Here is a 15,039-nt window from a genome sequence, read left to right on the forward strand (position 1 = left end):
GACATTGAAGGAGGAGCTAAAACAGAGCGATTCCGCTAGGCATGTGGGACTTGTGAATGGAGCCCTTAATTCGCTTAACCAGGATTCAAGGGTGGTCAATCTGTTGAAATCAGAGCACTACATTTTGGCCACCGTGCTGGATCCTAGATTTAAAACCTACGTTGTATCTCTCTTTCCGGCAGACACAAGTCTGCAGAGGTTCAAAGACCTGCTGGTGAGAAAATTGTCAAGTCAAGCGGAACGTGACCCGTCAACAGTTCCTCCTTCACATTCTCCCGCAACTGGGGGAGCGAGGAAAAGGCTAAGAATTCCGAGCCCACCCTCTGGCGGTGATGGAGGGCAGTCTGGAGCGAGTGCCGACATCTGGTCCGGACTGAAGGACCTGCCAACGATTACTGACATGTCGTCTACTGTCACTGCATATGATTCTCTCACCATTGAAAGAATGGTGGAGGATTATATGAGTGACCGCATCCAAGTAGGCACGTCAGACAGTCCGTACGTATACTGGCAGGAAAAAGAGGCAACTTGGAGTCCCTTGCAGAAACTGGCTTTATTTTACCTAAGTTGCCCACCCTCCAGTGTGTACTCCGAAAGAGTGTTTAGTGCAGCCACTCACCTTGTCAGCAATCGGCGTACGAGGTTACTTCCAGAAAATGTGGAGAAGATGATGTTCATCAAATTGAATTATAATCAATTCCTCCGTGGAGACATTCACCAGCAATTGCCTCCAGAAAGTACACAGGGACCTGAGATGGTGGATTCCAGTGGGGACGAATTAATAATCTGTGAGGAGGGGGATGTACACAGTGAAAGGGGTGAGGAATCGGACGATGAGGAGGAGGTGTACATCTTGCCTCTGTAGAACCAGTTTGTGCAAGGAGAGATTGATTGCTTCTTTTTTGGTGGGGGCCCAATTCAACCAGTCATTTCAGTCACAGTTGTGTGGCAGACCCTGTCGCTGAAATGATGGGTTTGTTAAAGTGTGCATGTCCTGTTTATACAACATAATGGTGGGTGGGAGGGCCCAAGGACAATTCCATCTTGCACCTCTTTTTTCTTTCATTTTTCTTTGCATCATGTGCTGTTTGGGGACTATTTTTTTGAAGTGCCATCCTGCCTGACACTGCAGTGCCACTCCTAGATGGGCCAGGTGTTTGTGTCGGCCACTTGTGTCGCTTAGCTTAGCCATCCAGCGACCTTGGTGCACCTCTTTTTTTCTTTGCATCATGTGCTGTTTGAGGACTATTTTTTTGAAGTGCCATCCTGTCTGACACTGCAGTGCCACTCCTAGATGGGCCAGGTGTTTGTGTCGGCCACTTGGGTCGCTTAGCTTAGTCATCCAGCGACCTCGGTGCAAATTTTAGGACTAAAAATAATATTGTGAGGTGTGAGGTGTTCAGAATAGACTGAAAATGAGTGGAAATGATGGTTATTGAGGTTAATAATACTATGGGATCAAAATGACCCCCAAATTCTATGATTTAAGCTGTTTTTGAGGGGTTTTTGTAAAAAAAACACCAGAATCCGACAAAAATTTTTCAGGGAGGTTTTGCCAAAACGCGTCCGAATCCAAAACACGGCCGCGGAACCGAATCCAAAACCAAAACACAAAACCCGAAAATGTCCGGTGCACAAAAACTACTGGCAGTAAACCTCAAATACAATCTGCGGGATGTAATGGCATCCGAGATCGCCGGAGATGTGGGATGTAAAACCGTAGCTTGTGAGTGATTGCTCCTTTAAAAAAACGTTTGAGATTGGCCGGCATCCCGCACCTCCGGTGATCTCGGATGCCTTTACATTCCACCCCAAATGTGTTATATTAAAGAGCTTCCAATATCAGTGAGCTCCAATAAAATGACAGAACTTGATATTATTTATATTTGCTATGTAGCTGTGTGCAAGCTCATCTAATTATTTATTGGGGTATGGATCATCAGGTCTACCAGATTTAGGTTGACAGTCAAAAGCTCACCCCCATATGGTCGACATGCAGATGGACACATGTTTATTAGGGTTTTTCATTGTTTTTTTACAACTTTTGCTGCATTTACTCTCCATGTCAAAAACTATTACCTTTAGTAACCTTGTGGCGAGCAAGGCGAACCACCAAGCCCAAAGTGTGGCGAGCGAAGCGAGGTCGTGATGGGCTGCATTTTATAAAATTGACTATCCATGTCACAAACTATTACCTATAGTAACCTTGTGGCGAGCGAAGTGAACCACCGCGCCAGAAGCATGGCGAGCGAAGCGAGACTGCTTGGGGCCGCATTTCAAAAAGTTGAGGTAAAAAATTTTTAAAAACACAAAACAACACTCACATTTTTTTGTATGTTGACCATTTGACCCTGTCAAACGTTTGATTGTCGACCATTTGACCCTGTCGAACTTTTGACTGTCGACCTTGTGACCCTGTTGACCTTTTGACTGTCGACCTCTTACTGTCGACCTAATGACTGTCTACCTTTTTAATGTAAATTTTCTGTATCACAACCTGGTAGAGTATTGTAGATTTACGTTATCATATCTCTCAACAGTGTTCCTGCTTCAAATCAGAGTAAAGTGTGTGCAACACTGCATACATGAAAGGCAGTATCGTCATGCCATGTTGTGGTATGGTACCGCCTGGCAACTGTCCACCATGTTGAACTGAGAAATACCACACACATACACACACACACACACACACACACACACACACACACACACACACACACACACACACACACACACTCAGCAATTGAGATAAAATTGGCAACTGCTGGTACAGTCCCTTGTGAAGTGTGCAATACACCAGACCCCAGTGTAAGATATCTGAATGTTTTGTTGTAAACTTTGTACAAATTGTACCTCTTCAGGTTCTGTAGCCCGTAAAGTCTTGTTCGGTATTTGAGCCTCTAGGGCTCCTTTAGGGGTCTGTTCATGTACATCACGAAAATGATTCGATGCGATGTATAGCTTTGATAAGTAGCAATTCATGTATACTCAGCTCTCCGGCGATGCAGTGTGGTGTCCAGGGCTTCAGTGGTCTGCCCTGTGGTGCTTTATGTCAGCCGGTAGGTCCCTCTGCGCATGTGCCGCCGGCTGACCTCCCGGGAGGCTGCAGTGGCTGCTAGGTCAGTGGGGTGGAGCCAACACAGGTGTCAGGAAGAGAGCAAGGAAGCATTGAGATTCGCTGCAGTCTCAGCTCTGATGTTCAGGTTGCGCCATCCTGAGAGGGTGAGTCTGGACTCCATGGAGAAGCGTAAACTTACTCCGCGGTAACCTGCTCCATGGATAGCATGAAGCAGAGAAAATCCCTGTTTAACACAAAACATGGCTTTTCTCTGCTACATGAATAGACCCCTTAAACTGTATAAACCAATTATTTTATCAATGGCTGCTCCACTGAGGATGTCTGACAAAGAAACAATGATGTAATACATCTACACTGTTGAGTCACATTATTATGACCACTGCCTACATTTCATGTCGGCAGCGCATAGACCGTGAAGTACGTCACCTGTTGTGCGCTGGCTTGGTGGATATATAAGGTCTGTGATAGGCTGTCTGCACACATATCACTCAATGCTGTCATGGGTAAAAGGGGCGATTTATCTGAGTTGTAGAATGCTGGCTACGAAGGTGCATGAGGGCAGACTGACACAATACAGTGGAGCAGCTCACCATCAAACTGAACCCGACGTGTCTAAAATGACATTTCAGTGAACGTCTAGCTGCCGTCCGTGCGGCACACGGCGGTTACTCTGGCTATTAGCTGGTGGTCATAATAATGTGACACGACCATGTAGAATAAAAGTTGTTCAGTGTAGATAGATAAGATGCAATCTCTGAATAGTCACAAAACAATACTCCAGGTACTGTACGTCATTTTCTTCCCCCACAATCACAACTTTATCTTAAACATCTTCATTTCCCATATTCTCCTGAAACTGTTGTATACACTGTACATTAGTTAATATCATTCAGAACTTGTATTTTAGATTTAGTGGTTTTTTAAGGAAACATTTTGTGAATAATATATTCTTCAGTTGTTCACATATCTGAGCAGAAGGTGAACAAGACTTGTGCGAGAAATTATACCATTAACTGTGAGGAAAGATTTGTTTTCCAGTCAACTCCCACTCAAAAACAGTGTAAGTCTACATTATTATCTCTCCCCCACCTTTACTGCCCCCTCGCTCAGTATGTTCACCCTACTTTTTCCTCCTTCTGCAGCAGACTTCTTCACAAACATTTCATTATCTATAAAATTTCCTCATAACACAGGTCTTTTTGTCAAAGGGTAGTAGGAGGTATAAACTCTAGATTTCACTGGAGATAGGACTCGGTATGGAATCGTCCTGTCCAACAGAGGGGTTACACTGCCAGTGTTCTGTCACGCTTGCTGTAATAAGCAGCACTAACAAATATTATGTAGCAATGATGGGAGTGTTCATAAATAGGCCTCTAGTCCCAAATAGATTCTGTAATTATGCAGTGCACAGAAATTTTCCTTCATCTATAGCTAAAAACGACACAATTTTTTTTACATTCACATTTACAGTATCTTCTCTCTTTTGTCCACTGTTACAATGGTATCCGTTTGATAGATAGTGTCTAGTTAGACAGTCAATAGATAGACACCATGGTGGTCATTCCGAGTTGTTCGCTCGCAAGCTGCTTTTAGCAGCTTTGCACACGCTAAGCCGCCGCCTACTGGGAGTGAATCTTAGCATAGTAGATTTGCGAACGAAAGATTAGCAGATTTGCGAATAGACAGTTCTTAGCAGTTTCTGAGTAGCTCCAGACTTACTCTGCCACTGCGATCAGTTCAGTCAGTTTCTTTCCTGGTTTGACGTCACAAACACACCCAGCGTTCGCCCAGACACTCCCCCGTTTCTCCAGCCACTCCCGCGTTTTTCCCAGAAACGGCAGCGTTTTTTCAAACACTCCCATAAAATGGCCAGTTTCCGCCCAGAAACACCCACTTCCTGTCAATCACACTACGATCACCAGAACGAAGAAAAAACCTCGTAATGCTGTGAGTAAAATACCAAACTTCTTAGCAAATTTACTTGGCGCAGTCGCACTGCGGACATTGCACATGCGCAGTAGCGACTAATCGCTCCATTGCGGAAAAAAAATAATGAGCGATCAACTCGGAATGACCACCCATATGTTAGACAGACATTAGGTCGACAGGATCAAAAGGTCGACAGGGGCAAAAGGTCGACATGAAAAAGTAGACAGTACAAAAGGTCGACAGGGTCAAAAGGTCGACATGAAAATGGTCAACATAAAAAGATAGACAAATGTTTTTTTTTTTATTTAACATGTTTTGGACTATTTCATGCCTTCTCCAACAGGCTGTTCACTTACGTTTTGTTTTGTTCTGATCATAACATTCTCTATATCAATGCTCCTTATAGAATTCCCGCTTAGTTTCTCAAAGTCAGAACCTGAGAGACATCAGTATTAAATGGCATATGCACTAAGCCTTATAAAGTGATAAAGTAGAGTGAGAAAAAGTACCAACCAATCAGCTCCATGTTACAGGCTGTGTTTGAATAATGACAGTTACGAGCTGATTGGTTGGTGCTTTATCTCCCTCAACTTTTTTACTCTCCAAGATTTAGTACATCTGCTCCAAAGGGGCAGATGTACTAAGCCTTAGAGTGATAAAGTAGAGTGAGAAAAAGTACCAGCCAACCAGCTCCTGTGATTTTTCAAATACAGGCGGCAGTTACAAGCTCGTTGGTCGGTACTTTATCTCTCTCCACTCACTCCAAAGTCACATAATAGGCAGTTGGGTCTCCACTATCCGGCTGCACAACATGGCACCATGACATGGGCCAGTATTTACTAAGAATCCGAGTTTGTCCGATTTGTGTTTTTTTTTCTAAGTCCCAATCCGGGAATTCACTAAGCACAAATCTCGGCAGTGTTTGGACTATTCGTAATGGTTTGAATGACAACGTTCACAAATACGAATGAATAGACCATCGGTCAAACGCGGCTGTTATTACATAGAATACGGGAATTCACTATTCATTCGTATTTGGGTGTTAGTCTCTGAGTGCTCAAATGCGGTCGTATTTTTTTGCGATTCGTTAAAAAAAGCGGTAAAAAAATAGACCTGCTTTTTTCAGTCGTGTTTACATGTGTTGCAAATAAAAAATCACTTACACCTGAATTAGGATGCCTATAAAAGGATGTTAGGCCCATTTCAATACACCTACACTCAGAAATGGCAGCAGGACTGTGGGCCAGTGATCTTTTGTGTGCTGTGGGATTCCTCAGACTCAGACATCAGCCTGTAAGTACCCAGGGCCAAGAAACTGAACATGGTCAGCAGGTTGTACAGGTTCCGCGGAGGCTGCGCAGGCCTCGTTTTTTTAGGGGGCGTTTAAACTTGAACGCATTGTCCGATGATAAGGTCATACAGATGTTCCGTCTAAATCGTAACCGTCTGTATGACCTTGTCAAACTGGGCCTAGACCCTGAGACAGCACGCTTTCGCTCTGTCTCAGGCCTGCACAAACTCCTGGCTGTGTTGCACTTTCTGGCTACTGGCAGCTTTCAGGCTGTGTCTGGGGATGTCATAGGAATCTCACAGCCCTCATTCTCCAGAATCTTAACACAGGTGATGTATACCTAACTACCTCTTCTGTTTTGTGTTTGTTTTAATTTCTCGGTGGCCAGTTCTGTCCTAAAATCTCATGTTTACTGTTCTTTAAAATATACACACAGGTGTTGGCTGTTTTGCAGCCCCACATCGAGGCCTCAATCTGCTTCCCTACCCAGGAGTCTCAGTGGCATGCCGTCAGGGTAGATTTCTATGAGCTGGCTGGCATGCCCAATGTGCTTGGAGCCATAGATTGCACACACATTCAGCTGAGACCACCTAGGGGCAGGCAGCACATATATACAAATCGCCATTTCGAACACTCCACAAATGTGCAGGTGGTTTGTGATGCAAATCTCAAAATAATTAGTGTTGTTGCTGGTTACCCTGGGGGCTGCCATGACTCCTTCATCCTCAGTCAGTCATCCCTCTTTGATAAGTTTGAGGATGGACAAATGCCAGATGGATGGCTGCTGGGTATGTAATTTGATATGTGTAGGCCTGCGTGTACTTTGTCCAAATACAGGGCCAGATGTATTAACCTGGAGAAGGCATAAGGAAGTGAGAAACCAGTGATCTGTGCAAGGTGATAAAGGCACCAGCCAATCAGCTCCAATATGTAAATGAACATTTAGGAACAGATTGTCTGCTGCCTTTATTACCTTGCACATATCACTGGTTTTTCACTTCCTTATGCCTTCTACCGGTTAATACATCTGCCCCACAGTGTGTTACTTATGTGTTGCTGTATCTTAACATGAATCACGTTACTATATCTGTCTTTTAGGTGATGGAGGATATGGCTGTTTCTCTTGGCTTCTAACTCCATTGTCCCGACCTGATACCCCTGCTGAACACAATTACAATCATGCACATAAGTCCACGTGGAATGTGATAGAAAGATGTTTTGGTGTGCTGAAATCTAGGTTTCGGTGTCTGGATAAGTCTGGTGGCCTTTTGTTGTATAGTCCCTCCAAGGTGACTCAAATTGTGTTCTGCTGCTGCTTTCTTCATAACATGTGTTTGCAACAACATCTGCCACATGTTGAGGAGGAGGAGGAGGAGGAAGAAAGCAGCCAGCAAGCAGAGGAATTAGAGACATCTGGTGATACTTGGAGTACACATGTAGGGAGGCAGGTTAGGCAAGAGATCATCAATCGCTATTTCTAAGGTAAGTTTGGTTTGCTTATTTCATTTGTTGTGTAATCATAAATAGATGTTTTGCCTTTTTTTTCCCAAAACCATTACTCAGAATGTGTCTGTCTCCTTGACACATACAAACATACCCTCGCTTTATGCTAAACAAATGTCGCATGTGTATTGTGTGTATTTTTATACTCAAAACAACAGATTATGAGTGGCATGCATTAAGTCTGGATAAGTGATCGTAAACTTGCAGTGCTAATTTCTTATAAGCCCACATAATCCATTTAGTATTTCACTTTATCATTGTGTGTAACGTCCTAATGCACAGGTTCACAAACTTGGCCCTCAGGACCACACACAGTGCATGTTTTTCACGTAACCCAGTAGAAGCACATGTGTATGAATTACTCACAGACATATGTTAAAAGGTTCACAGGTGGAGCTAATTATGTCACTTGTGATTCTGTGAGGAGACCTGCAAAACATGCACTGTGTAGGTTCCTGAGGGCCGAGTTTGAGAACCTGTGTTCCCAAAAAACACTCCTCAACATATAATATGTTAGCCTTGAGGAATACACGTGTCCCTATGTGTGATGCACCATCATATTTAAGACACACAAACTTACTGTAATCAGGAATCATTTATTTCCTAATGTTTGATGCTGTAAACTTGATGATGTGTAAGTAAATACACAGTTTGCCACATATATACGTTATTATACACATTCTTTGGGTTTTGTTGTAAAAGTACATATTTGTTTGTTTCAGCATCATGTGTAAAAACATTCTTACTAATTTTCAACACACACAAACATGTCCCAACAATACTGACATTCATTTTGTCAATGTTTTTAAAACAAAACTAAGCCAACATATTACAAGCTTTTTACGCAACTCAATTGTGTTCTTCTTGTAATGTTGTATAGAGAAGAAAGCTAAAATATGTATCAATAACATTGTAATTTGGATTGTCTGCAGGAAAAGAGAATGATTGGAATCTAGAAAGAGTAATGATTAGAAAAAAATCAAGTGGTCAGTTTACTTCCTGCTAAAGACATTCTGCCTGGCTGGCAATTATTGTGTCTGCAGGAAAAGAGAATGATTGGAATCTAGAAAGAGTAATGATTAGAAAAAAATCAAGTGGTCAGTTTACTTCCTGCTAAAGACATTCTGCCTGGCTGGCAATTATTGTGTCTGCAGGAAAAGAGAATGATTGGAATCTAGAAAGAGTAATGATTAGAAAAAAATCAAGTGGTCAGTTTACTTCCTGCTAAAGACATTCTGCCTGGCTGGCAATTATTGTGTCTGCAGGAAAAGAGAATGATTGGAATCTAGAAAGAATAATGATTAGAAAAAAATCAAGTGGTCAGTTTACTTCCTGCTAACATGTATGGGTGGCTCCATCAACATTTCCCTCCTCCAATACAAAAAAATGGTAAAGAATAAATGTGCGTACAAATTTTATGTTGTTGTTTCTACCACTTATAATTAATGATGTAAAAATTGTCAAGAAGCTAAGTGTTATATATTTTTTGCCAAAAATACACTTACTAACTATTTTGAGTTAATTATCACAAATGTCTAACTTGTATTTTTTTCACGCTTTTTTTGGTGGCTGCTTGTCCTGCCCTTTGTCCTGCCCTTTGCTTTTAGCACTGTCATGTTGTCGTGCTCGGGTGGAGCGTCTTGGCGGTGATGAGACTGGCGTGATATTTGGAGTAGTTGTACCAGAACTGCTGCTTGTTTGCTGTTGGTGCATGCATGTGAGTGTTTCATTCAGGTTAGTGAGGGTGGCATTGAGTTCACGTGTAGCAGCATTTTGATTGTCTACTATTCGGAATAAACTTTCATTAATCTTTTGATTGTTTTAAAAAATGCTCATATAACTTTGCTGTTGTTTGTGCTGTTCTTCCATTATGCGCTGTAAGTTTGCCCATGACCTGTGTAATGTCTGTACGCATGAGTTCCATGGTATTGCCTATTCTGGTTGTTTGTTCATATTGTCTACTCAGATTTCTTGTATTCTTCTGAGGTGAGATGGTAGGCTTGCAAACATTTGTGTCTGCTTACGCAGGCAATCTTCATTAGTGGCCTGCTGTCTAGCCCAAATGGACCAAAACACCTGATCAGGGCCTTGTGTTCCTGGTGTTGTTGGGCTGTGTTGTGGTGGTGGTGTGCTTTGCTGTGGTAGTGTACTCACAGGTGCTGGGGGGCTCATTCCTTGCCTTAATGGCTGCATTTGCAAGATGTTTGTCTCCTCCATGTCACTGTGTTGCTGTTGTTGCAGAGGGATGCTGTTCCCAGGACTAGAAGCTGAAATGTTAAACAAATCTCCGTTAGCTATCCATATGTTTGAGAAATGTAAACAAATCACTACACATGGAACACATGTCATTCACTGTTGCTTTCAACTATTCTGCCTAGCAACATCATCACTCATAGCTTAAATACATACATATGCCTGTTTGTGGCAAATGTGTCTGGTTACTTAATTGTGAAAGCAAACACTTTAGTTTTATTGCAGCTCACACATACTCCACCATAAAAACACATTGGAATACATAATGTGTTACCTTATAGCTTTGTTCAAACAAACATAGTAATGTTTTTATATGTATTTTGCAATGTTACCTCAAACACACATGTGAAATTTGGAAAAACAACCTTACTTTTTGCAATAAAAACAACATGCTTTTTTGTTGCAGCATCTTACACACAATGTCATACTGTATGGCTCAAGTGGACATACATATCTTTACTGGATGTGGACAAGGCCATTTAGCTTGGATTCCATTTCAGCTTTTACTTACTGTGGTAAGTATTTAAGTTTTTGATGTGTTTTGACTTAATGCGGTTATGAAATATTTTGATTACGTTCTGAAATTTTTCACATTTTTTTCAGTTTGATACTCACAATCAAGATGAGGGGAGTGTGGATGATGTCTTGGAGGTGTGTCCAAAATTTGGAGTGGGGGGACAGAACATACGGACGATAATCTTCGTGGCGGGGTAGCCTGCTGTGTTTGGGCCGGCACATACGGCCTTGCTTTCTTTTCGGCCACAGGTTTTTTGTGGTGATGTCTTACAGAAGTGCCACTTCTGCTGCTCCATACTTCTTTTGATGGACCTTTTAATGAAAGTGCAATTTTGTTATGGCCATTCCTTTACAAGCATACCCTATACTACAATGGACACTTTACCTGCTTCCGCAGCGTCATCATCATCATCAGATATGATAGGAGTTACTGGGCGACGAGTAGTACTGCTTTTTTGTAACACTGTATAAAATAAAATAAAAAAATGTTTTCATGCTATTGTGTATACATCCACCCATTATGCTTATAATAAGATTTTACTTACCGATAAATCTATTTCTCGTAGTCCGTAGTGGATGCTGGGGACTCCGTCAGGACCATAGGGATATAGCGGCTCCGCAGGAGACAGGGCACAATAATAAAAGCTTTAGGATCAGGTGGTGTGCACTGGCTCCTCCCCCTATGACCCTCCTCCAAGCCTCAGTTAGGATACTGTGCCCGGACGAGCGTGCATAATAAGGAAGGATATTGAATCCCGGGTAAGACTCATACCAGCCACACCAATCACACCGTACAACCTGTGATCTGAACCCAGTTAACAGTATGATAACAACGAAGGAGCCTCTGAAAAGATGGCTCACAACAAGAATAACCCGATTTTTGTAACAATAACTATGTACAAGTATTGCAGACAATCCGCACTTGGGATGGGCGCCCAGCATCCACTACGGACTACGAGAAATAGATTTATCGGTAAGTAAAATCTTATTTTCTCTGACGTCCTAGTGGATGCTGGGGACTCCGTCAGGACCATGGGGATTATACCAAAGCTCCCAAACGGGCGGGAGAGTGCGGATGACCCTGCAGCACCGAATGAGAGAACTCCATGTCCTCCTCAGCCAGGGTATCAAATTTGTAGAATTTAGCAAACGTGTTTTCCCCTGACCAAGTAACTGCTCGGCAAAGTTGTAAAGCCGAGACCCCTCGGGCAGTCGCCCAAGTTGAGCCCCCTTCCTTTTGGAATGGGCTTTTACCGATTTTGGCTGTGGCAGGCCTGCCACAGAATGTGTAAACTGAATTGTATTACAAATCCAGCGAGCAATCGTCTGCTTAGAAGCAGGAGCACCCATCTTGTTGGGTGCATACAGGCTAAACAGCGAGTCAGATTTTCTGACTCCAGCCTTCCTGGAAACATATTTTTCAGGGCCCTGACAACGTCAAGTAACTTGGAGTCCTCCAAGTCCCTAGTACCCGCAGGTACCACAATAGGTTGGTTCATGTGAAAAACAGAAAACACCTTAAGGAGAAATTGAGGACGAGTCCTCAATTCTGCCCTGTCAGAATGAAAAATTAAGTAAGGGCTTTATATATGATAAAGCCGCCAATTCTGACACACGCCTGGCTGAAGCCAGGGCTAATAAAATATCTCACATGGAAGGTGACGATGCTAAGTCCACAGTGGTGAGTGGTTCAAACCAATGTGACTTTAGGAAACTCAAAACAACATTGAGATCCCAAGGTGCCACTGGGGCACAAAAGGAGGCTGTATATGCAGTACCCCTTTTACAAACATCTGAACGTCAGGCACTAAAGCCAGTTCTTTCTGGAAGAAATTCGACAGGGCCGAAATTTGAACCTTAATGGACCCTAATTTTAGGCCCATAGACAGTCCTGTTTTCAGGAAATGTAGGAAACGACCCAGTTGGAATTCCTCTGTAGGGGCCTTCTTGGCCTCACACCACGCAGCATATCTTCGCCAAATGCGGTGAAAATGTTTTGCGGTTACATCCTTCCTGTCTTCGACCAGGGTAGGGATGACTTCATCTGGAATGCCCTTTCAGGATCCGGCGTTCAACCGCCATGCCGTCAAACGCGGCCGCGGTAAGTCTTGGAACAGACAAGGCCCCTGCTGGAGCAGGTCCTTTCTTAAAGGTAGAGGCCACGGGTCTTCCGTGAACATCTCTTGAAGTTTCGGGTACCAAGTCCTTCTTGGCCAATCCGGAACCACGAGTATCATTCTTACTCATCTCCCTCTTATGATTCTCAGTACTTTTTGTATGAGAGGCATAGGAGGGAACACATACTCTGACTGGTACATCCACAGTGTTACCAGAGCGTCCACCGCTATTGCCTGAGGGTCCCTTGACCTGGCGCAATATCTAGTTTTTTGTTCAGGCGGGACGCCATCATGTCCACCTTTGGTTTTTCACAACGGTTTACAATCATGTGGAAGACTTCCCGATGAAGTCCCCACTCTCCCGGGTGGAGGTCATGCCTGCTGAGGAAGTCTGCTTCCCAGTTTTCCACTCCCGGAATGAACACTGCTGAGAGTGTTATCACATGATTTTTCGCCCAGCGAAGAATCCTTGCAGTTTCTGCCATTTCCCTCCTGCTTCTTGTGCCACCCTGTCTGTTTACGTGGGCGACTGCCGTGATGTTGTCCCACTGGATCAATACCGGCTGACCTTGAAGCAGAGGTCTTGCTAAGCTTAGAGCATTGTAAATTGCCCTTAGCTCCAGTATATTTATGTGGAGAGAAGTCTCCAGACTCGATCACACTCTCTGGAAATTTTTTCCTTGTGTGACTGCTCCCCAGCCACTCAGGCTGGCATCCGTGGTCACCAGGACCCAGTCCTGAATGCCGAATCTGCGGCCCTTTCATAGATGAGCACTCTGCAGCCACCGCAGAAGAAACACCCTTGTCCTTGGAGACAGGGTTATCCGCTGATGCATCTGAAGATGCGATCCGGACCATTTTTCCAGCAGATCCCACGTAAAGGTTCTTGCGTGAAATCTACCGAATGGGATCGCTTTGTAAGAAACCACCATTTTTCACAGGATCCTTGTGCAATGATGCACTGATACTTTTCCTGGTTTTAGGAGGTTCCTGACTAGCTCGGATAACTCCCTGGCTTTCTTCTCCGGGAGAAAACATCCTTTTCTGGACTGTGTCCAGAATCATCCCTAGGAACAGTAGACGTGTCGTCGGAAAAAACTGCGATTTTGGAATATTTAGAATCCACTCGTGCTGTCGTAGAACTACTTAAGATAGTGCTACTCCGACCTCCAACTGTTCTCTGGACCTTGCCCTTATCAGGAAAGCATCCATATTTCTTTTAAGAAGAATCATCATTTCGGCCATTACCTTGGTAAAGACCCGGGGTGCCGTGGACAATCCAAACGGCAGCGTCTGAACTGATAGTGACAGTTCTGTACCACGAACCTGAGGTACCCTTGGTGAGAAGGGCAAATTTGGACATGTAGGTAAGCGTCCCTGATATCCAGTGACACCATATCGTCCCCTTCTTCCTGGTTAGCTATCACTGCTCTGAGTGACTCCATCTTGATTTGAACGCTTGTATGTAAGTGTTCAAATATTTCAGATCTCACCTAGCCGTCTGGCTTCAGTACCACAATATAGTGTGGAATAATACCCCTTCCCTTGTTGTAGAAGGGGTACTTTGATTATCACCTGCTGGGAATACAGCCTGTGAATTGTTCCCAATACTGCCTCCCTGTCGGAGGGAGACGTTGGTAAAGCAGACTTCAGGAACTTGTGAGGGGGAGACGTCTCGAATTTCCAATGTACACCTGGGATACTACGTGTAGGATCCAGGAGTCCACTTGTGAGTGAGCCCACTGCGTGCTGAAACTCTTGAGATGACCCCCTACCGCACCTGAGTCCGCTTGTACGGCCCCAGCGTCATGCTGCGGACTTGGCAGAAGCTGTGGAGGGCTTCTGTTCCTGGGAATGGGCTGCCTGCTGCAGTCTTCTTCCCTTTCCTCTACCCCTGGGCAGATATGACTGGCCCTTTTGCCCGCCTGCCCTTATGGGGACGAAAGGACTGAGACTGAAAAGACTGTGTCCTTTTCTGCTGAGATGTGACTTGGGGTAACAAAAGGTGGATTTTTCAGCTGTTGCCATGGCCACCAGGTCCGATGGACCGCCCCTTTATACGGCAATACTTCCATGTGCCGTCTGGAATCTGCATCACCTGACCACTGTCGTCTGGCAGATATGGACATCACATTTACTCTTGATGCCAGAATGCAAATATCCCTCTGCGCATCTCGCATATATAGAAATGCATCCTTAAAATGCTCTATAGTCAATAAAATCTTGTCCCTGTCAAGGGTATCAATATTTTCAGTCAGGAAATCCGACCAAGCCCCCTCAGCGCTGCACATCCAGGCTGAGGCGATTGCTGGTCGTAGTATAACACCAGTATATGTGTATATACTTTTAGG

This window comes from Pseudophryne corroboree, chromosome 6, assembly GCF_028390025.1.
Source record: "Pseudophryne corroboree isolate aPseCor3 chromosome 6, aPseCor3.hap2, whole genome shotgun sequence".
Classification (NCBI taxonomy): Eukaryota; Metazoa; Chordata; class Amphibia; order Anura; family Myobatrachidae; genus Pseudophryne; species Pseudophryne corroboree.